This window comes from Halichoerus grypus, chromosome 8 (assembly GCF_964656455.1).
Source record: "Halichoerus grypus chromosome 8, mHalGry1.hap1.1, whole genome shotgun sequence".
In the NCBI taxonomy this organism is placed as follows: domain Eukaryota; kingdom Metazoa; phylum Chordata; class Mammalia; order Carnivora; family Phocidae; genus Halichoerus; species Halichoerus grypus.
This window is the reverse complement of record NC_135719.1, coordinates 65823889-65848271: the sequence shown is the minus strand read 5'-3', so window position 1 is coordinate 65848271 and position 24383 is coordinate 65823889. Positions and strand designations below refer to the sequence as shown.

General features: G+C 39.0%; 1 long non-coding RNA gene across 1 annotated transcript in view; it reads right to left on the bottom strand.

The window, feature by feature from the left end:
• Nucleotides 1-566: 566 nt before the first annotated feature.
• The window catches only part of LOC118532201 (uncharacterized), a 433403-nt gene continuing 409586 nt past the window's right edge, over nucleotides 567-24383 (bottom strand). The window contains exons 3-5 of the long non-coding RNA XR_013450149.1: nucleotides 3391-3478; nucleotides 2606-2842; nucleotides 567-692 (exon numbers count right to left, since the gene is read on the bottom strand). This is a non-coding gene — a long non-coding RNA (uncharacterized LOC118532201). The remainder of the gene's footprint in view (nucleotides 693-2605; nucleotides 2843-3390; nucleotides 3479-24383) is intronic.

Genomic DNA, 24383 nt, shown 5'->3' with positions numbered 1-24383 from the left:
TTACTAGAATTGAATATTTTAAAAATTATCTAGCAAACGTAAACCAAAAAACATTCAGAGGCCCAAATTCTCAATCTTTGTATTCATTATGACATATCTTCATTTATGCCAATTTAGATATCAATTATTATATAAATTGATATAAATTATTATAAAAATATAAATATAGTATATATTATATAATATGTATAAAATATAATATTTATGTACTGTCTATGTTATATATATATTCATGTTATTATGCACATATATATGCAGTTGTCTCCCCTTATCCACAGGAGGTATGTTCTAAGACTCCCTCCCACTGGATGCCTGAAACAATGGGTCGTACCAAACCTGCATATGCTATGTTTTTTCCTATACACACATACCTACAATAACATTTAATTTATAAAGTAGGCATAGTAAGGGATTAACAATAATAACTAATAATAAAACGGAACAATTATAACAATATACTGAAATAAAAGTTACGTGAATGTGGTCTCTCTCTGTCTCTTTCAAAATATCTTATTGTACTGTGCTAACCCTTCTTTTTGTGATGATGTGAGATGATAAAATGCCTACCTGGTGAGAGGAAGTGAGGTGAGTGATGCAGGCACTGTGATGTAGTGTTAGGCTACCATCAACCTTCTGATGATTCCTCAGAAAGAGGATCACTTGCTTCAAAGACTGTGGTTGACCGCAGGTAACTGAAACGGCAGAAAGTGAAATCGTGCATAAGGAAGGACTACTGTATGTGTACACACACACACACACACACACACACACACACACACAGAGGCAACAGACTAAGAACTAGGAAATAGAGTTCTACATAATATTTGGTCTTGAAAAGCAGAGTGTGGCCTTATGCATGACATCCAAGTACTTTGGGCTTCAATTTTATCATCTGTACAAATAAGAGGATGAGGAAAAGTTTTATCTTTCTTCAGATTTAAGATTATGTGGATCTATAAAAATAAACAATGGAGATAAATCTAAGGCTTATCAACTGCCAAATGTTGTAAACAGAGATTTTCAAAAATAAGGTAAGATTTGGGGCGATGTCCAATAATATGGGAGTAGAAGTAATAGTAGTAGAAGTAGTAATATGGGACTTCAAATTTCTGTCAAAAACATTTATTAGAAATACCATGATTTTTTTTAATTTAATGACTGTGTTATTCCAGTCTGACTTTGTATTTTATAAATATTTGGTTAAGCCTAGCAGCAGACTTGTTCATCAAGATGATTAAAGCTTGCCACACTACAGAGTAAATCAACTGCAGCTAGCTGGTACCGGTAAAGACCTTCTACTAACACTTCATATTAATGGAGGGCAAAATGGAGACTGTAGATGCAAATAAAATACTTGGATATATGCAATGATAAATTACTAATATAATAGTACTGCATTTCCAAATAAATGTAAGATGTTTAGCCAATACCAGAGGAAGTAGAAATCCTTTCAAATGATCTGGAACCAAAGAAGTACAGGTTGAGAAAGACCTGCAGAGATCACTGGATTTAATCTCACTGGAATTCTGATCTTCTTGAAACAACCTAGCTGTACCACTTACTCTTGAATATCTCTGAGGAGGCTGGAAGCAACTAATTCCATCTTTGGAAAACGCTATCCATTGCAGAATGTTTTCTTGTATTACTTCCCTGAAGCTTCCATTCATTGGTCTTAGTTCTGCCACTAGGGTCAAGCAAAACACATCAAGTACCTCTTTCACATGACAGTCCTGAATTACTATTGCAAATCTGGAATGAATTCCCAATTTTGTATTTCTATGCAATATAAAAATATAATATGACAATCAAAACCTTTTTGAACTAGATGTGAATAGAAATTTAATTTCTTCTTTATTCACTGAATTACAGAAATTACAGTTTAGCTTAAATTCTCATTCACGTTGTTTTTAAACTAAAGCTACCCTCTTTTAAGAGTATTGTACCACCTTCTTGCCTCTTTTCTTTAGCCTGACATCAATCACCGTCTAATTGCTCTTGTTCTTTGCTTCTTGGTGTGTGAAAGGTGGGTGGGCAGTTGGTATGACATCTGGCATTAAACGCTTCCTGAGTTCCCTCTTTTACAGAAATAGCTTGATATATTGCACTGTAATATGCTGCTAGTTAAGGGATACTGGCAGGTGGAGTTGCTTCGAAGATGGTGTGAGCTGAAACTACTTTTGTTTTCCAAAGTGTGTTGTAATACAGGGTTAAGAAATAACAACTATAAAACAGTGAATTCTTTGGAGGAAGACCAGACCTAATTTTCTAACAGTGGCCTAGAAAGTTACCATCTATATAACCTTCATTAAATGAGTTAATTTCACTCAGCCCTAGGGTTTTCATCTATAAAATGGGAATAATATTGACTTGGCAGGCCTGTTGTGATAATTAAAATGAGGCACTTCAGCACACTTCATCTAGTAAAATGCCTGGCTGTAGCTTCTCTTGTGTCAAAGCCAGTTCAGAGTTAGAAACTTTATCTCTTAGCTCTTGATAGGTTTCTTGGGCCCCTGCACCCTCTCAAACAGTACTGTTGCCTAGGATACTCTCCAGCCCCACATTCAGGCATTCAGGCCAGGGAAAAATGTTTCCTATGAGCTCTTACCTTCTCCAATTGGATGATTCTGATATGGGAGTTTTTCAGCATTGGTGAAGCATCAGACATGAAATGAGCTGCCTTATTATCATCCCTCAGAATGATAAAGGTGCCAGTAATTCACACACTGATGAGGAATGAGATGTTTCCATGACCCAGTTTGGTATGTTCCTGAGTAACTGAGGCTGCTTTGCCTCTAACAGTTCTCTTGGTGGTCTTCTTGGGATGGCTTCAGATGACAGAGGCCTAATGCGATTGCCCAGTGAACCAAGAAGAAAGAAACATGTCCAGAATATTAATCATGTGCCAAGAACTGTGCCAGGTCTGTGCCTCAAAAACACTCACTGAGATATTGATGCATTCACCCATGCACTCATTCATTTATTCATCAAAAACTATCACAAACCACCTCTGGGGTAAGTTGTGTGACAGTTTCAGAGAAGAATTTATAATATAGTAAGAAGCACAAGAAAATGTATAAAATATAGAGAAATTATACAGAGAAAGGAATGTCTACTCTCTAGGGTTGGAAGATCCTGGAAGAAATGACACAGGAACTGAGGTCTGAAAAAGAAAAGGCTTTCCGAGGGAAGAATAGTTCAGTCATGGGAAACATACATATGAAAATACAGGAGGCCTCGTCTGGCATAGCTTGTTATAGAAATGTCCATATGTTGATATTACAAAAGCCTGACATGTAGAAAGGGATTGTGAAACTAGCTTAAGCTAGGAAGAGGATGTTGTGTAAAATAAGACCAAAGACAGAGAATTTAATCTAAAACTATATTGCTTACCAAGGAAGGAAGGAGGGAAATCTCATCAGCTGGTGGCTGGGCTCCTCATCACATTTCAATTCCTTTGCACATTGAAATCATAGGCTCCCTGGTCAAAAGAAAGTTATAAAATAAATAATTAATGAACAACAATGATGGCTATGGTTAACACTGCTCTATGGGATATATGAGAGATGTTAAGAAACATAAATCCTAAGGGTTCTCATCACAAGGAGAAAAAACTTTGTTTTTTATTGTATCTAAATAAGATGATGGATATTTATAAATTCTACACCTGAAACTAATATTACACTGTATGTTAACTAACTGGAATTTATTTGTTTATTTATTTATTTATTTTAAAATTTAAATTCAATTAGCCAAGGTATAGTACATTCTAACTGGAATTTAAATAACAACGTGAAACTAAAAAAAAATAAATAATAAAAAATAAAAATTTAAAAAAAGAAAAGAAAATATGGACCTCAGTCCTATAGCTGTAAGGAATTGAATTATACCAACCCGGTAAAAGAGCTTGGAAGAGGATCTTGAGCTTCAGATGAGACATAAGCCCAGATGACACCTCAGTTTCAACCATATGAGAACCAAAGCAGAGAACCCAGCCATGATATATCAGACTCCTGACCCATGGAAACTATGAGATAATAAATTTGTACTATTTTGAAAAAAAGAAAAACTTACTGTGATAATCACTTCACAATATATGTAAGTCAACCCATTGTGCAAACCACTCCTTAAATGTATACAGTGATGTATGTCAATTATATCTCAATAAAACTGGGAAAAAAATCACCGCCTGCCTCCCTGCCTTCCTTTCTTCCTTCCTTCCTTCCTTTCCTTCCTTTCTTTCTTTCAAGAAAGGCAGAGTGCCACATGCAGCGCCTCATTTGGATGTGTCTGGAGTCTCAGAAGCTTGACTATCCTACGTTCTCCTACAAATGGAACTTGAGAGCTTGTTTGGAGTTCTAGCAGGGGAGCGCAGCTACTCTTGATGGAAGAATGGTCCTCCTCTATCAGGGAAGGTCCTCCTCTTCCACCAACCAAGCACTCAGCTTCACAGCTTCAGGAGGGACACAAATGGTGTAGTGAGGGAGGACAGGGATACCCGCCTAGCCAGCCAGAGTCAACCCTGGTGATCAATGGGGTGATAGATGACACAGCCAGATTGCCCTCACATCCCAGACATTCTTTATATGAGAGTACAACCTAAGATCCATTTGAAAATTGGATTTTTCAGCAGTGGGATGGAGATTTTGTGATACACAGGTGATAGGGGTATTACTTGTAATGTGGGGGAAGGAGGATTCTTGGGATAAACATGGGAGAGAAATCCTATGAAAAGCCCTCTTCAGCAGTTTATTCATGAGGGGTAAATGTTAAGGCATTCTCATTTTGCCTAAATCATATACTCTTCTAATGAACAGGAAGTTATATAAGATGAAGTTCTGTTTAATATAACAGAGTTGATTTTTTTTTTCCATCAGGAGCCTGGACATGTGTGTTTATACATTTTTCAGGGCTAATGAAGAATTGTAAGCATGTAGAGTTATGATCAGATTTGCATTTCATAAATATTACCTTGATCACAATGCAAAAGATGAATTTGTGGGGATGAGGCTGGAGGCAGATGAATTAGTTAGGAGGCTCTTGCAATATTCCTGGGGAGAGATAATGAGGGATTAAACTAAGAGGAGCCACTGGGAATAGAAAGGAGATGATGAGGTTATACAATACAAACCTTCAGAAAATAGCAAACATAATGGAGAAAATTTAGATGCATTCTGTTTAAAGCTGGAATAAGCCATGTGTACCTGATATCACTACTACTTTTCAATATAGCACAGAGATTCTGGTGAATTTAGTAATTTTAGAAAAAGAGATAAAATATATATAGATTGGAAGGGATGAGACTGTGTGATTACAGATGATGTAATGAGATACACATACACACACACACACACACACACACACACACAGTAATATCCACAAACTATTAAAACTAAAATAGAGTCCATTTATATGCTGGATACAAGATCACATTAAAAATCAACACACAAAAGATCAACAAATTACATCAAAAATAATTCTGCCAAAGACCACATATGCACTCAGAGATTTTCCCCACAGAGCTCTCTCCCCTTTTCCCCTTCACATCTAAGAGTGGCAAACCTCCCTGCCTTCTTTGTGGGCACCCTGCAACCAGACACAGGGAGCTATACTATTCCTTGTGGTTTCTCTACATTTTAGCCACACTTAAGCAAAATGTCCTTTATAAAACTCTCCTGCTAGGACCCTGACAAATATCCCTTCTCAAGATGATTAGTATCAGCCACACAGAAATTCCACCCTTCTTGTTTGTCATCGGTCCAACAAATATTTGTTGACATGTGACTCAATTTTGGCCAATTAAATGGAACAGAGAATCTACTAATTAGCTTCTGGGGAAAAGTTTATCCACTCATTAAAAAGAATCACAAGAAAAGATGGTTCGCTTTTTCCTTTCAACACTGTCTTAACTGAATATGGATCTTGAAATATCTGAATCATCTTACTATCAGCATATGGATAAAGTTACCCCAAAGAATTTGTTCAGCATTTTGAGAATGAAATGAGAGAAAAAGAAAGCATAGGACCGGACTCTCTTTATCTAGTGATAAAGAAATATCAAAGACACAGGTGATGAACCAGAAGAAAGAACAATTACAGAAATTAAGAAAGAAAAAGTTTCACGAAAAAGAGCGTGGCCAATATTACACTGTTGAAGGGGCCAGTCGGGTAAGGTCTGAGAAGAGACTCTAATCTAAAGCAAAAGAATATATGATTGGTATCACAGAACTTTCATCAGTTTGAACAATTAGGCTATTTTTGGACCGCTGATGGATTTTCATCAAGTCTACCTCCTGTATTTGAACATTCTACCTATGGCCAAAAGGGGTATAGGATTTGGGTTTCTACTCCTGCATAGATTCTCTCTCTCTCTCTGTCTCCTAACCACCCCCCCCCCCCGCCCCATTACTAGTTCAGTGTCCCTTTCCTTTAGGGCTTTTCCACTCGAGCTCAGCCTCATCACTGTCAAGGCTGTTTGTGGCTCTCGTTCCTACTTGAGCTGCAGGTTAGGTGACTCTAGTAAAATAAGCCTTGTGGCAAAAAGCAGGAGCTCTGATCAGAGCCGGAGCATATGGGTACTCCCAGTTCTGATGACATCTCTGGCTAGGGTTCAATTCACTAACATCTGAAATCTAGATGTTGAAGCAGGGCAAGTGGTTTGGGGCTTGGAAAGAAGCAGGTAAGAGAATGGAGTTCCTTGGGGAGGATGCTCAGAGGAGAGTCTAGAAAATGCACTGTCAAAAGAGAAAACAGTATGTACTTTTCCCTCCCTCCCTCCCTTTTTAAAATTAATCCTTTTAAATTACTAATGCCTTTATACTACCTAGAGATATTTAGAAAAGAATCTAAGCGTTCCTAAATTTTTGTGCTTCGTGGGGTTTATTTCCTCTCCCACATGACACTGTAGAAGGGGCTGAGGGGTAGGGTCCAAAAAGAGACTCTGATCTGAAGTAAAAGCAGTTGCAGTTGAGTGAGGGTGATGAAACCCAATTGTGAAGGCTTGAGAAGTGAAAGAGGAGTTAGCTCACGGATGTGTTCCTTCTCCTCCTGTAATTTCTTCCTATTTAATATTAATGTGAGTCCCATTCTGCTTCTCCCCCACTTTGCCTACTTTTCTTTTCAGCTTCAGTGATGAGTCTCTGGCATTCAGGCTAATTTCCCCTGTATTTTAATCATTTCTGCTTTCTCATTTTGACCTTTCCTTCATTTCTAATTGACTCCCCCCAGACTGCTATGAGAAAATTCAGTCACCTCCACCAATTTCAGAGGGCTAAAGTGTGTACTGCTCAATCACAGATTTCTCCATCTCATTTTCTTCTATAACAGAGGCCCATCAAGATTAGTCAAAGGGAGCAAGGAATTGGGTGACCTGTTTGTCCGTGGTGGTTAAAAATTTAGCATACGGCAACAGCACATTTACCGCATTTCCTAAGGGTGTTTCCTAATGAGGTGTTTCACAGAAGTGATCTTTAAAGATAACAGGAAGTTACTACTTCTCAAAGCTCCAGGATTTAAAAGAAATAACTTTTTCTTTCAAATGGAATCTTTATGAGACTGACTATTGTGTAATGCACTTAGTAAAGAGCAGCCTCAGTGCTTAAGGCAGCTGGAAAAGGAAGGCAGTGGTGATGAGCACCACCCCCTACCTGCATTATTTTCTGAGCTCTGACAGCCTCTTCAGGTGAAGCTGTGCAGTTCTGGGCAGTGACTTAAGTTCTCTGAGACTAGTTGGTTTCATTAAAAAATGAGAGCTTTAACTCGATGCATTCCTATGAGCTCTTCTAGCTCTGATAGTCTGTGATTTAATTTTGACCTTTTTGTTATTATGAACCTCAGTTACTAGTATAATAGTTTTTTGTTTTTTTTTCCTGGAAGTGTTCACAATGTCAGGAATGGAACACGGAAATCATCTTGAGGCTATCTGAGATCAGAACCAGACGACTTACAATGCCCTCCCAGGTTGTTCACGGTAGGCAGCTCTGGATCCCATGCACCTCTAGCCCTATCATGGTCCTGCAGGCCACCACATCTGTTGTTATTTCAGTTACTATTACAGTGATACATTTAGGTATAGAGTTTATGGAATAAATAAATCTTTTCAATGAAGGAATGAGTACACATTCCTCCATAATATGCAACCAGCATGGTACCCTTCGTAAAATACTTCTATCTTGGTATTTTTTTACCTTCTCATGCAGAAATCATTTATATCTTTATATGATTCTCAATCCACCTCTAATAGCTCTTTTCTCTATTGTCTAATATGAGGTTTTTAATCTGCCATGAGTTGGGAAGTCAAAACTCACTGTACTTGTTAAAAGTGTGCATAAAGTGTCAGTGAGTTCTGGATAGCAAACTAACTTACTGTCTTATGAATAATGTACTTTCATACATTTGGTACCATTTTTGCTAATTCATTTGTTCTCAAAAACATGTCAGATAACTGAAATTGCCAAATAAGTGTAGTGTTGTCATATTAAAATATTGCAACATTCCTGCACATAAGCAGACTAATTCAACCTGACTAGTTTCATTTTAAATAGAACTAAAGTCCAAAAATATTAAAAGATTCAAAGACTATGTATAACATCCCTCTTTTTTTTTAAAGATTTTATTGTTAAGTAATCTCTACACACACCTGGGCCTTGAACTTACAACCCTGAGAGCAAGAGTTTCATGCTTCACTGACTGAGCCAGCCAGGCGCCCCTGTACAATATTTATCTTTAAAAAAATGAACATCATAGCCACAAAAAAAAAGATGAACATCATAGCCACAAAAAAATAAAATCTGTCAACCAGAAATTAAATCCTAACCACTCTAGTAGTAGAATGAAAAGAACATGGGTTTAGGAATCCGGCAAGTTAGGTTTAATCTGACATAGGTTACAAAGGGGATTATCCTGGGCAGTTACTGAAGGGCTCTGGGTTTCTAAGATCTCACCTGTGAGGTGGGGATGAGAGCACCCATCTCCCAGGGCTGGTGGGGTGGATACATTAATTACCTCTTTTACTAACACATAAAAGGTTATCTAGAATACATTAGTTTTCCCTTGTTTTCTATGACTATCCCTCAAAGATATTTTGGTTACTTTGAAATTGCTTGCAGAAAGCAATTTAAAATATTTTTGAGGGTCATAAAGAAGTTTATGAAAATGAACATACTCGGGCGCCTGGGTGGCTCAGTTGGTTAAGCGACTGCCTTCGGCTCAGGTCATGATCCTGGAGTCCCGGGATCGAGTCCCGCATCGGGCTCCCTGCTCAGCAGGGAGTCTGCTTCTCCCTCTGACCCTCCTCCCTCTCATGCTCTCTGTCTCTCATTCTCTCTCTCGCAAATAAATCTTAAAAAAAAAAAAAAAAAGAAAAGAAAAAGAAAATGAACATACTACCAACAAAGGAAAAGCCATTTAACAGGGTTGAAAGTGAGAGGCCTAGACAATGTGAATGTAAATCAAGCCATCAGAAAATCTAAACAAGCTCATAAACCAATGTTAGCTTAGCTATCAAGAGAGCAGTGCACTATTGTGGGGTAAACTTGGATGTGGAGTCAGAGACTTGGATTTGAACCCCAGTCAGACAACAACCCTTTACTAGTTTTGTGACTTTGGACAAGTCACTTGACTTTTTGTGTCTTAGTTTCCTCATCTATGGAATAGAGATATTAGTATCTTGTATCTACTTCGCCAGCATATTGTAAGGGTGGTGAGATAAGTCACAGATTTCATAGGCTAAAAAGTGCTAGGAAGATGTGGCAGGTCATTATTATTTTTTTTTTTTAAGATTTTATTTATTCATTTGACAGAGAGAGCGAGAGCAGGAACACAAGCAGGGGGAGTGGGAGAGGGAGAAGCAGGCTTCCTGCCTAGCAGGGAGCCCTATATGGGACTCGATCCCAGGACCCTGGGATCATGACCTGAGCCGAAGGCAGACGCTTAATGACTGAGCCACCCAGGCGCCCTGTGGCAGGTCATTATTAACACAATTACAATCTACCTCAATCGGCCAGTATATTTTCCACATGCCTAGTCTTAATAGTGATTTTTTTTGCCCTATTTTTACAATACTCTGAATAGTTTACAACAAGTGTTTTTAAAAAATCATGTGACTTTTCTGTGATATATGCCTAGTTCTATATTGCACATAATGGATGATTCAGAATAATACAAGATACAGACTGCTTCCATGGAATATAAAACATAGATGGGAAAACAAACTTAAAACAGAAAGAAGTTAGTCCCACAGTTTGAATTCATGGTCTCTCTCCTAACTTCACACCAAGACAACTCCAATTTGGATCAAGGACCACATGAAACCCTAAGCGATGCACAACTTGGTTTTATTATAGGTACTGACTTTTAAAGAGGGATCTGGGAAGAGTGCAAAGTTTTTTTCCTCTTTATGGTTTATTCTTTCCTTTCATACTCTGTGGACAATATAGTATGGCCAAATATGACAGACTTGCTTCTTGGATACTTTCTAACTCCTGGAAGGCCAGGTAAAAGTTGAGGTAAAGAGGGAAGGGGAATGCAGTGAATGGCTTAGGCCCATTCTACTCTTAAAGGGCAGTACAGTACAGTGGTTAGAAAAGCATAGCTTTGGGGGGCGCCTGGGTGGCTCAGTTGTTAAGCATCTGCCTTGGGCTCAGGTCATGATCCCAGGGTTCTGGGATCCAGCCCCGCATCGGGCTCCCTGCTCAGCAGGAAGCCTGCTTCTCCCTCTCCCATTCCCCCTGCTTGTGTTCCCTCTCTCATTGTGTCTCTCTCTGTCAAATAAATAAATAAAATCTTAAAAAAAAAAAAAAAAAAGAAAAGCATAGCTTTGCAACCAGAGAGGCCTGTATTTTACTGATCATATGTGAAATCTTGAGTTAATGCCTTAACACCTCTTAGCTTTGGCGTCCTAAATGAGGATAGGATGATTGGGAAGATTAAATGAGATAATCCATGTAAAGCTCTTGATTGGTACACTCTAAACATCTAATAAATTACAGCTGTTAATAACTTGGGAGAAAATGACCCTCTCTTCCTTTTCTAACCACTACAGAGGCAAAATATAGACGGAAAAGCAGGACGTGGATGGACCTAATGAAAAAAGGGGACATGGACTAGGTCAATTGAGTCAATTCCTATTCTGAGCCTTAAGCTAAAAAAGCTTCGACCTTTTTTTTTTTTTTTTAGAGCTTTGACTCTTAGAGATCCACTCATTGTACAGTCCAGTTGCAATGAGTAACTTTGTACACATAGCATTCTTTATTTTTGCCAGAGTAATTTTGGATATACCTTGTAATACATTGTTATTAATTTTGCTTTTAGTGTAATCAATTGTCTTTTCAAGAAATTAAACATGCATTTTCATGTATACAAGTTTTTTATATCTCATGTTTCTTTCTTCATTAATTTCATATTATCTTCTACATCGTTGAACTTGTGGACCATATTTAGAGTCTTTGTTTCAATGTTTTATTCAATAATTCCATTGCTGTTACCATTTGGGAGGCTTTTATATTGATTATTTTTTCCTGCTTTTGATCCACATATTCTGCTTTTTTTGCTTGCCTTGTAATTTTTCACTGGATATTCCACATTTTTGCATGTTAGGTGCTAGACTTTGTTGTCTTCCTTCAAATAGTATTGGTGCTCTGCCATACTGCTTGGAATCATTGGGTCATTCCTAGATTTGCCTTTAAGCTCTGTTAGGGCTGTTCAAGTGTATTTTTCTTTCCAGGTTAAGTCCCACTAGTAAAGTGGTGCCTTTAGGAACATTCTTTCCAATGCCCCTGTACCGAGGAGTCTTTTCCTGCTGGCTGGTCATCTGAGAACTTGGCGTATCATTTAGCTAAAAAATTGGTGGTTCCTTCCCTGGACCTGGGTAATTTCCTCTTGTGAATGTGCACATCTGTACTCGAAGACTCAAAGGGTCATCCCTATAGATCTTCGGGAGCTTACTGCTGTTTGTGTAACTATCTCTTCTCCAGCACCCTGCCCCTCAATATGGGTGTCCTTGGCCTCTCCATACTTGACTCTTCAAGTCAGATACACTGCCAGGCTCTGTTGAGGCCACTTCTTCCCTGCACTGTGGTTTAGAAACTGTCGTAGGTAGAAAATTGGCAGTTGTTGGGGTCCTCTCATTGGCTTCCTCTCTCTCAAGGACTACAGTCCTGTGCTGCTTTTGTGCAATGTCTGAAAACCATTGCTTCATCTATTTTGTCTAACTTTCTGATGGCTTAAATTAAGAAGGTCAATCAATTCCCTGTTACACCATCATATTTAGGAGAAGTTTACGACTCTGCCTTTACTCTTGAATGACTGATTAGCACTTCTGCACATATTTTATGCACTTGCTGCAGTTGAGACATTTGCAGTCAGTGTATTTATCTGCTTCCATAATGTCATCAGTGCTAGAGAGATCTTACCCTTCTCTAATGTCAATAGTTTCATAACATGATCATTATGAATGAGGGGGCTTTGTCTTATTCGTCTTGCCTAGCATTATAGGAATATGGTTTTAATGCTTGTGTGTCTTCATTTCTCCTTCTGGACTTGCTCTTCATTTGAGGCTTAAGGCACATGCAGCTTGGTGCTCTATGTCCAGATTATAAGGAGCTAGGATTTCCTTCTCATTTGCCAGTATCTTTTTCAGTAGACAAATGCCATAGTTTCCTCTTAGTCCATCCCAAAATTTTACTGCAGCTAGAGATTTATACCAGGTGCAAGGTTGGGGGTCTGTAAGGGCTAGAGATGGAGGCCCACTCTGCACCACTACTGCATTCACAGACTTGTAGAGTCAGTATTTATGTGCCCTGGAGAATTAGGTTGGATGATAGCACCTGGAAAACACTTTTGTCTTTCATTTTAGTTTCATTTCCTGGTGTCATGGCAGATGAGTGCATGTTCCCTTTGCTGTTGGCAGGTATCATTAACCACATTCACCTGTGTTTTCCTTGCAATTTACTTCTTCTGTTCTTCTTAAAGTAAATGTCACTCATGGTTTCTTGGAGCTCCCATTGGCCTAAAGCATATAAAATGCAAGCATGAGTTCTGAATTGTTGACTGATCTGAGGTTATTGCAAGCTGAAGATCAAGGGGACCATGACCTAGAACTGGGAGCAAAACTTGGGAATAATATTGGACAAGTCCATTAACCTGTTTTGGCCTGAGCTTCTTTATTGGTAAAATGCACATGTTAACCTACATCACCTCTTCATCTGTGACAGTCTAAGATTCTAGCTCTTCTTGATGTTTCTATTAATGGTTAGTTTGTACATTGTTTTCTGAGTTGTTTATAGATTTTCCTTATGTGTATACTTAATTATTGACCTGGGCCACTAATTACCATTTCATGTATCCGTCTATATATTGGATTTAAAAATGTGGATGGGTCATTATAAGCCTATGTAATCCAATTTCACATGGTGTTGCATTAGGAAAACATAGACTGGCTTCCAAAATGAATTTAAAAGTAAACCAAATATTTTCTTGAAGTCCTCAAGACTAAGAGATTCTCCAAACAAATAGTTCACAGAAATATTTCTTAAAATCCCTTGTCTTTTCTTCAGTTCTTTATCTTCATAAAACTCTCTGGAGACTCTCCCTCCCCCAAACGCAGAATACCCTACAATCCCTCCCCTCCTCTTCTTCCCTTCATTTCCTCTTCTTTCCTGTTTTACATAGATTTTTCCTGACTTTCTCAGCCTCCTGGAAAGTATAGTTTATCTTCTGTCCTCAGTATTTTCTTACCCTTTCCTCATACTCTGTCCCTTTTCAGTTCTTAGGCAAAGAGTATAAAAGGCAGGAGGCAGACAGTGAATGTTCATCTTATTGCCACGTTCATCTCTGACTGATGATTTTTTGCAAATAACAATGAAAGGGCAGGAATGATAATTCAAGGAAGTCATAGTAAGAAGTGTGAAAAGAGTGCCTCAGCTCCTCACCTCTGAGAGAGACACAGAAGAAATAAAAGAATATACCTCTCAGTAGCAAACCCTTCCCTTCTCCCATATTCAGTTCATCAAAATGCAGGGGGTCACACATCTTTGGAGTATCAAGCTGGGCATACTGCCCATTATTTCTCCTAAAAACTAGAAAACTCTGGGACCTTCATGGGTTAATTCCAAAATAATGGAATATTTAAGTGCCTACTTTAGGCAATAATTGCCTTTAAGAGCCCATTCTAAGACAAGTTATTTATGAACTAGAGAACTCTAGAAAGGTAATATAATCATTCCTTATATTTATTTAAATTCCAGCTTCTTGAGAGCATCTTGAGTTGGTCAGCTTCTGATCAAGTTTATCCTTAGACAGCCTGGGTGTCCACTAATGGGTATATATTATTGAATTATCTGGGCTGTTATTCCAATTGTTTAGGCCTTAAACAGAAGGCATCCTGTATCATTTAGGAACCATTTGGCTACTAACATTAAATAATGAAGGCTGTCTGTACATGCAAAATATCTCTAGGGAGATAGCTAATTGCATTGTTTTGGTGGCTTATTACATCAGAGCTGGCAACTCTGTGATTAATCTGGCCATTATAGTGTTAATTTCATGTCTGCATTCAAGCAGAAAGAAAGGGAATGGAAAAAAAGAAAAAGATTATGTCAGGAATTTTGTCCCCTTTAGTTAAGAAAGCATAAGGAAACTTTCCCTGAACACTACCCCACCTCCACTTCAGCAGACATATCACTGAAGAGAATTGGATCCCATGGACATCCATAACTGTAATGGAGGCTAGAAAGGAGGAGAAGAGGATTCATCCATAAGCCATTGCCTGAGGCTGTGATATTGCTTTTCTGAACTGATTGGATATTTCTCCCAATGAAAATGGGGGAATGGCTCTAGAGGAGACAATCCCTACTGGATCTGCTATACCTCTCAAGGAAGTAGAGAATCATCTTTGAAAGAAAATTATTTAAAACAAAAGGGGCGGCTATTACGTTTTTGTAGAGATTTACTAGTAAGTATTGATCAAATAGTCTCTTCAATGTATAGAAGCAGGAAGAGAAAGAGGAAAAGGATAAGAAAGCAAGAGTATCTATGGAGAAGTAATGGAACTGTGATTCTGGTGGGTTCACAGTTCAAATTTATACTTCTCTGTAGAATTCATCATCTATTCTACTTTATATTTCATTTCTGTGGAATTATTCATCCATTCCACCTTGCTGATTCTAAGTATTAAATTTTAATCGGAGTCCCTTAGCACTGGCATCACTGAGAGGATTATAGAGTGACTACTGGTATATCCCTTTTTTTCAGTTTTGTAAAAATAAAGGACTGAATGTATAATTCTCTGAGAACTCAGCAAGTACAGTGGTGATGTAGAACAAAATAACATGGCCACCACCTGCATGTGGGAAAGTTTTTCTCTCTTAGGGGAAGTAGAATTTCTGGAATGTTGAAAAACTAGAGGTAGAGATATATTCAGAAATATTTGGACACTGAATATACTTTCACACCTCAGCTGTAGATATGGCCTCACTGTCTTTGAGCGTGTCTGAAGAACGGCAAGAGCCCAATGTTTAAGAACATTCAAGTTGCAGTGAATAAATCTGGCGTAATTCCTTCTAGGTGGAGGCGTAAACCTCAAGTATAAAAGACATTGGCGTAGCAAGAGTAGTCTCACAACTGGTGAGACCCCACTTTCTGGGGGCAATGCCACTGCAGCGTTGCTTCCCCAGTGGGGACTCTGGAGTGGGAGAAAGCTCTGCTAAAATGTGTTGTTTTTGTTCCAGCCCCATGTGTCACCTCACTTCCATTAAAATATTTCACCTGTGAGGAACTGAATGGTAAAGTAAATCTAACCATACAAGAAATCTTGTGTGTAGTTCTTTCCCGCTTGCTAGACTCCAGGAATGCAGCTTCCACAAGTGAGACCAATGATATTGTAGACAGCGTGGTCCTGTCTTTTCTTCTCAGTGCTAGGTTTTCTGGTCACACTATTACACAGTTGTTTGGCGGAAAGGACCACACTAATAAGGAGTAAGGCATACTACTGGAAGGATTCCAGGAAACATCTCATTGACTAAGATAATGGATTATGCCAGTCTCAGCAAGTATGTGAAATGAGTCCAGAGGAAAGAGAAAGAGTGACTTCTGGGATCCTAGGCTGCAGTGTGGGTGGGTGATATATGGTGACAATGGTTACTGAATCCCAGCCAAGCAATCCTATCCTTCCCATGTGGTTTCGTACTGCTAATAAAGGAGCAGCCTGTCTCTACATGAAGGGGTTTAGCACCTATTTAGCTGTGAATTTGGAGCAGAAATAACTAGGAAGGATCTAAGAAATGTGGGCTTTAACCAAGGGATGCCAAAAGCCTGTAAGAATAATATAAGATCAGGAGCTTAACCAAGCAGAAAGCAACAATCTTTATTATAAAGCAAAGAGCAACTGAAAATTGAAAGGCATGAGCTGTATCAACCAGTTATAGATACAGCAGGAAAGGAAGCCACACAGAAGGATGCCATGTGGAAAATGTTCTATGAGCTTCTTAAGGAAACACAGAACAGAGAGCATGGTGCAGAACTAACATCCGACAGGCTAATTCTTGCTGTCAGGTTACGATGCCTTGATTTGCAGTGATTGTCAAAGACATGAGAGTCACTGGAGTTCATCCCCACCCCCGCACTTCAAATACATCTATCCTAGTAACTTCAGTGACAGCAAATACGGCAGCAATTCCTGCCATGCTCCGAATCCGCTGCACTGGGAGAAAGCTCTGCCACCCAGCCACTGAGCATCTGAAGCTTTGCCATTGAATATGGTGGTTTATCAGATGTCCTTTGCTTCCTCCTTCTTCTGCAACAGCATATGCTTAACCACAAGCAAGCACAGTGTATCTGGGGAAGGACAGGGGCCCTACGGAAAGGTTTAATTACCTCATAATTTTGCACGTGGCCAGTGTTATAGTCCTGGAGTAAGAGGTTATTTGGCTACAGTGAAACATTTTATCTTAGTGACAAGAATAAAACAAAAACTCTATACACATCAGACAAATAGCTGTGCTTTCTTAAAGAAATGGTATCTTTGGGATGCCGGGGTAGCTCAGTCGGTTACGTGTCTGCCTTCAGCTCAGGTCATGATCTCAGGGTCCTGGGATCTAGTCCCACATTGGGCTCCCTGCTCAGGGGGAGCCTGCTTCTCTCTCTTCCTCTGCCGCTCCCACCCCCGCTTGTTCTCTCTGACAAATAAATAAATAAAATCTTTAAAAAAAAAAAAAGAAATGGTATCTTTAATGGACTGAAGGTTTATGTTTCCTCTCACCTCCAAATTTATATGTTGAAACCCAATACTCCCCAGTGATGGTATTAGAAGGTGGGGTCTTCGGGAGGTGATTAGGCTTAGATGAGGTCATGAAGGTAATGTCCTCATGATTAGTGTCCCTACAAGGGTCACCAGAGAATTTGCTCTCTCTTTGTGCTCTCCATATTGTGAGGTTACAGGAGAAGCTGGAAGTCTGCAACCCACGAGAGGGTTCTCACCAAAACCTGACCATGTTAGCAGTCTGATCTCTGGCTTCCTAACACCGGAACTGTGAGAAATAAATTCCTGTTATTTATAAGCCACCCAGTCTGTTGTATTTTTGTTATAGTGATCTGAACTGACTAAGATAGTATCTGAAAACAAATAGTCCCAAACATAATCATCTGTTTACGTGTCATTTTGGGCCTTCAAATAGGAAGATGATAAGTCCCATGAAGCCAAAACCAAAAAGCATTCATAGATAGGCAGTTGGACTGTTTTTACTCACACTTCTGACATCTTTTCCAACACTACTTCTCCAATTCTCTGACACCAGCCAGGTGTTCCACAGTTCAACTCAGTTCTGTCACTAACTACCCAGAGTTAGCTCAGACCCTACCAGTTAAGGGCTCAGGTCCACAAGACTGCCTCCTCTCAGATACCAGTCACAAATGGGGTGCCCAGGCTACCCACACTTCTATCTGGTCTATTGCAAATTCAGGGGTTTCTCCAACCGTCCCCCCAAGCTGCCTCAGGTTCAATAATTTCCTAGAATGACTCACAGAACTCAGGAAAACACGTTACTTACATTCATTGGTTTGTTATAAAAGATACAACTCAGGAATAGCCAAATGGAAGAGATACACAGGGCAAGGCATGGGGGAGGGGGCTGAGTTCCCATGCTCTCTCTAGGCACATCACCTGCCCAGAACATCAATGTGTTCACAAACCCAGAAGCTCTCTACACCTCATTGTTTAGAGGTTTTTATGGAGCTTTCACTATATAAGCAAGATTGATGAAATCATTGGCCACTGGTGATTAACTTTCCCAGTCCTCTCTCCTCCCCAGATATTGGGACATAGGGCTGAACGTTCCAAACTTCTAATCAAGGCTTAGTCTTGCTGGTGGCCAGCCCCCATCCTGAAGCTATCTATACCTGCCAAGAATCACCTCATCAGACCAAAAATGCTCCTATCTCCCTTATCACTCAGGAAGTCCCAAGGATTTTAGGAGCTCTGTGACAGTAACTTGGTGAGAAAAATTAAATATATTTCTATGATACCTCAATAATATTTGCAGTGGGCAGTCCAATTTGAAAAAAAAATGAAAGAAATCATATTTTCTAAAATCCTTGTTTTCCTTTGTTATGTGAAGTAGCATTTAGGAACAGAGTAAGAAATATGGATGAGTTAGTGACAGTTGGGGGAGAAGACTCTGAAATTAAAGTCTGGCTTTTGAATAGCTTTTGCAAGAAGAGAATTTGAGACTTTCAGAATTTGAGACACACTCAGGAGAGTACATGCACTCAGATCAGTATGTGCACTCAGATGTCCCCTGATAAGCAGGAATCTGTTTGGGCCTCAGGAAGACTGTCTAGCCCCTCCAGAATAAGGGATTCCCTAATATCCTGTGGGAATTGATTATATATCAGTTAAATGCATTGTTTTTTTTTTTTTTAATTCAACTTAAGTTCAAATCTTGGATCTTCCATTTATTAACTCTGTGATGTAGGACAACTTAATCTCTTAAAACCTCTATTTCCTCATTTATAAAAGAAGTTCTATTACCTACCCATAGAGAGGCCGGGAAGACTAAATGTGATCATGTATGACACAGAGCAAATACCTAAGAAGTGTTTATTATGACATTTTTAAGGCTTCAACTTTCACAATAGAGCTAGCTATCTGCGTCGTCCCTGTAACTTGCTGAATATATTTATGCTTAAGTTGACTTTATGTAAAAATTATGCACACTAAATATACACCATAATGTGAAGGATTAATTCATGTTAACAACTTTTAAAAATGTTTTGTAAAAGCCTGAGATAAAAGTACCCCTCCAGGTATTTATAAAGAGAGGAAACTGAACAATGTGGAGGGAAGTATTTGTCGTGACAGTTCTGGTCCCTGGCTGAGCGCCCTGTAGATATAGTGTGCCCCACACAGCAGTGCCCCTAAGAGCTCCCCTCTAGGATTCTGTAGAAGTCCCTGGCTGGTTGAAGGTAGTACTAATGATGCATGCACTTGTGTAAAACACTAGAAGGAGAGGACTGGGATATTTTCTAATTCTAGGAAAGCCGTCAGATCATAAATTAAAAAAAAAAAAGCTTGTTATCTAATCAGATTGTACAAGATGTCAGCCTACAAACACAAATTTACTGATAATATTCTTTGAAACATGAACTTATATCTATTATTACAAATAAAGAACCTTGTTCCATGAGCATTTTCCCCTTAGTTGATTATTAACTAAGGAATAGTAGGGAAGCATCAGGATAGGCATCAAAACATTTTAAAATTAAGAAACCAGGGGCTCCTGGGTGGCTCAGTCGTTAAGCGTCTGCCTTCGGCTCAGGTCATGATCCCAGGGTCCTGGGATTGAGCCCCGCATTGGGCTCCCTGCTTGGTGGGAAGTCTGCTTCTCCCTCTCCCACTCTCCCTGCTTGTGTTCCTGCTCTCGCTGTGTCTCTGTCAAATAAATAAAATCTTTTTAAAAAAATAAAATTAAGAAACCAGAACACGATACACACCTTAATTATTTTTTCAGTAGTGTTTGAGATTTTTTCTGTTACTCAAGCCAATATTTACAAGGTTTCACTAAACCTTAATAATGAATAAGTCCCACAGATTGTACTGATGCCAATTTCCTGGTTTTGATATTTGAGGTTATATTAGAGTTATGTAAGATGCTACCTTTGAAGGAAGTTGGGTGAAAGTTACATGCGACCGATCTGCACTATTTTTTGAAAATTCCTGTAAATCTAAAATTATTTCAAAATAAAAAGTTTAAAAACATCTGATTTTGTTTTATGTATTTGGGTTTTTAATAACATTTCAATTGGAAAGAGAATTTTTATCAAGTCAGCAGCCACTTCCTCACAGAACAGCACCTAAAGAGACCTAGACTTCAGTCCACCTGCAGTGCGGCACATGGTACACCATGTTACTGAGACTGCATCAGACCACAGCCAGGTCACACAGTGCATATTGAGTTAATCACCAGTGGCCAATGATTTCATCAATCTTGCTTATATAGTGAAACCTCCATAAAAACCTCTAAACAGTGAGGTGTAGAGAGCTTCTGGGTTGGTGAACACACTGATGTGCTGGGCAGGTGATGTGCCTAGAGAGAGCATGGGAACTCTGAGCCCCCTCCCCCATGCCTTGCCCTGTGTATCTCTTCCATTTGGCTATTCCTGAGTTGTATCTTTTATAACAAACCAATGAATGTAAGTAACGTGTTTTCCTGAGTTCTGTGAGTCATTCTAGGAAATTATTGAACCTGAGGCAGCTTGGGGGGACGGTTGGAGAAACCCCTGAATTTGCAATAGACCAGATAGAAGTGTGGGTAGCCTGGGCACCCCATTTGTGACTGGTATCTAAGAGGAGGCAGTCTTGTGGACTTGAGCCCTTAACTGGTAGGGTCTGAGCTAACTCTGGGTAGTTAGTGACAGAACTGAGTTGAACTGCAGAACACCTAGCTGGTGTCAGAGAATTGGAGAAGTAGTGTTGGAAAAGATGTCAGAAGTGTGAGTAAAAACAGTCCAACTGCCTATCTATGAATGCCTTTTGGTTTTGGCTTCATGGGACTTATCATCTTTCTATTCGAAGTACTAGAGACATTAGGTAGGCTTAAATGAAGACATGCCTCTTGTACGAAAAGGTGCTCCTCTTTCTGGTATTTCCATTGTTCTAGCTATAGAAGCTTGGGGTAAGAGGTGGATATTTTACCCTTTCATACTCATTCTCTGTTACAAAGGGTTGACCCAGATTTTGTGGAGCCTAAATATCATACAGTTTTGTGACTCCTCTTTAGGAAATGCAATATATAAACATGTTACATTTGAACAACATGAACACATTGGCAAGGCTCCTCCCAGGTCTTAGAAAGAGGCCCATGGGAAGGTGCAGCTGGGAAGGTTAAACTTCAATAGCTTCATGGTGTAGACAACATCAACTCCTCTTGGGTAATGCTGATCTTCTGAAGCGACAGAGCAAAGAGAACATGGAAGAGGCATAACATCGATTTCAGAATTTGAGAATTCCCTGGAGTACTGGGAGGGAGAGGTCAAAGGAAAAGGCATAGAAAGCCCCTGAGGAAGGCAATACCCAGGCTCTAGCAATGTCCCCGGCACTCAGTAGGCTATGTGATAAATGTTATTGACTGAATAAATGAGCACAGACAATTTCCTTGATGGGTCTTAGAGTAGATTCATTTGATTGAATAATTAATTAATTAATTCTGCATTGGTGAATCACACAGTTTTTATATTAAATCCTTTTTTTAAAACTCCATATTTTTCTATTTTAAACATGAGGCTTAGACTTTGACTCTGTGATCATTCTCTATATCCAAGATGTCAGATTGGTAGTCCTTGCACTTCAGAATAATCAAGTCTATGATAGAGATGTACAAATCCACACCCACATATGACTGGACAAGTCTGATATACAGCAGGACGTGGTGAGCTATGAAATGCCTCTGTCCCATCAAAAAATGCACTCCCAGGAAAAGTGGATTATGTCCAAGGTTTAAGATACTGTGGTGTCCAATTTACTCACAGTATGTTTTCAAGGCAAAAATCCAAGGTTGTGTAAGTGTAAAGAAGAAGAGGGATAAAAACAACAGTTGAGACTCAACAAACTCCAGATAATTTTAATCAAAATTATTTCCAGTCACTGTCACTTTTGAGCAGCCTTTTCTGCGATGAGGCATCAGGCCAATGCAGTCAGGTTCCTGACATTTCTCTTCATCAATCCAGGAAATATGTAGTAGGCCATTTGCACCATCTGCTGCCCAGGTGCCAGTCATTGAAAGGCAGATAGGAACCCGGGAAAGCATGTTGGAATGTCATTTGGAAAAAACCTGAAACCTGCTTTGGGGAAAAAAAAAAAAAAACTGGGAGCATATTGAGTATGAGAAAGACAGAGACTCCATAAAAAGAGTACTAAGAAAGCAAAGATACATGTTAAAGCTCTGAAAAATCAGGAGAAATTCTTCTATTGCCTCTCAGCCAATTTGATATGATTTTTCCTTTTGGAAATTATATGAAATAAAATATTTCCCAGGCATTTTGTAGTGGTTGATATTACACTCTTTATGTGTATAAATATCGCCTTATGATAATATTTGTGTAGCCCTCTTTTTTTAGAGTAGGAACATAAGGGAAGAAGTCCCTGCTACAGGATATCCCTTATCCTGACCTCATCTCAGGCTGTAACAAATCTTCACTGCAGTTACCTTCCTGAAATAATTATGATCTTTATTTAGAGACTAATTGTAGTGAGATTTTTACACAGTTGGTGTTAGAAATGCTGGCAGCCTTGGTCTCCAGCTATGTGGCCATCTCATCTGCCACAAAATGAGACTGTCTTACTTCTTAGGAATACAATACAGTTCTCTGAGAAGTTTTCAGACATGGTGGACCTCTGATGGAATTGCACCAGATTACACAGAAGAGTCACAGTTTTGTTTGTTTTTGTGTATTGTTCAAGTATCCATGTAACTGATGCAGTCATAGGAGCCAGTAATACTCATACTATCTTCAGCATTGGAACAAGACTAAAGTGTGTGGTTGGTAAAATTTTCCCTTAGTATCATCTCACCATTTTAGGGCTGCTTCTGCTTTTAATGGACTCATCCCTCCCTCACCCCTACTTACCTTTACTCTCCCACAGAAGCTGTTTGTTGGTTTTTTCCAAAGAAACCTTACTTGGGGCTTAAGAGAGTTAATAGGGATCTAGGCTATGTTTCTCAAACTTGATTAATATATATCATCTTTTTTTTAAAGATTTTATTTATTTATTTCAGAGAGCGAGCCAAGCATGGGGCGCAGCAGAGGGAGAGGGAGCAGCAGGCTCCCCGCTGAGCAGGGAGCCCAACGTGGGGCTCAATCCCAGGACCCTGAAATCATGACCTGAACCAAAGGCAGACACTTAACCAACTGAGCCACCCAGGTGCCCCATCATCTTTTAAAGAATAAAAAATTAGTCCTGGATCTTGAATATGAGCTGAAATGATTTTCATTATAACATTACTTAAGTATTTCTAAACATAAAGCTAGGTATAAGTTCCATCTGCTTATAGCTGTTATACATGAATACAACCAAGACAAATTTACACATTAAATACAAAGGCAACTACAAAACCAATAAAAGTCAAATAAACAACATTAATTTAATGTGACAATTAAAGCTGTTTTGCTAAAATCATATTGATTCTCATATTGTGAATATCTTTCTCAGTACTATGGTTCAAGTGTTTTTGAGTTTGGCATGCTTGTAACTATTATAAGCTCTGTGGTAACTATACAGGTGTACAGTGGTGGATGTAGGACAATGGTCATTTTGATATCAGGACATCAGGGATGTCAGATAGGCTTGTCAGCATATTAAATGGATTCAAAGGATTCTAGTATATTTAAAGCCCTTCTTTTTAATTTTTAAAAATAACCCTAGAATTATATACATATATAATATATTCAAAGCAACAACTCCAATGGTGGTTAATTAAAACAGGTTTTCCACAATACACTATTATTATTACTATTTTTTAAAAAATATTTTATTTATTTATTTGACAGAGAGAGACACAGCGAGAGAGGAAACACAAGCAGGGGGAGTGGGAGAGGGAGAAGCAGGCTTCCCGCTGAGCAGGGAGCCCGATGCGGGGCTCAATCCCAGGACCCCGGGATCCTGACCCAAGCTGAAGGCAGACGCTTAACAACTGAGCCACCCAGGTGCCCCTATTATTATTACTATTAAAGAAAAATTGTTTCTAAGAATTTATTTCCCCTAGTTCATGTTTTCTACCTAAAAAAAGTTCTACATATATTTAATTATTAAAACAGAATGTAACAAATGCCCAAGCTAAGACTTGTTATAAGCATCTGCATTTTTTTGCAACTCTATAGTAAATCTTGCTCACTGCATA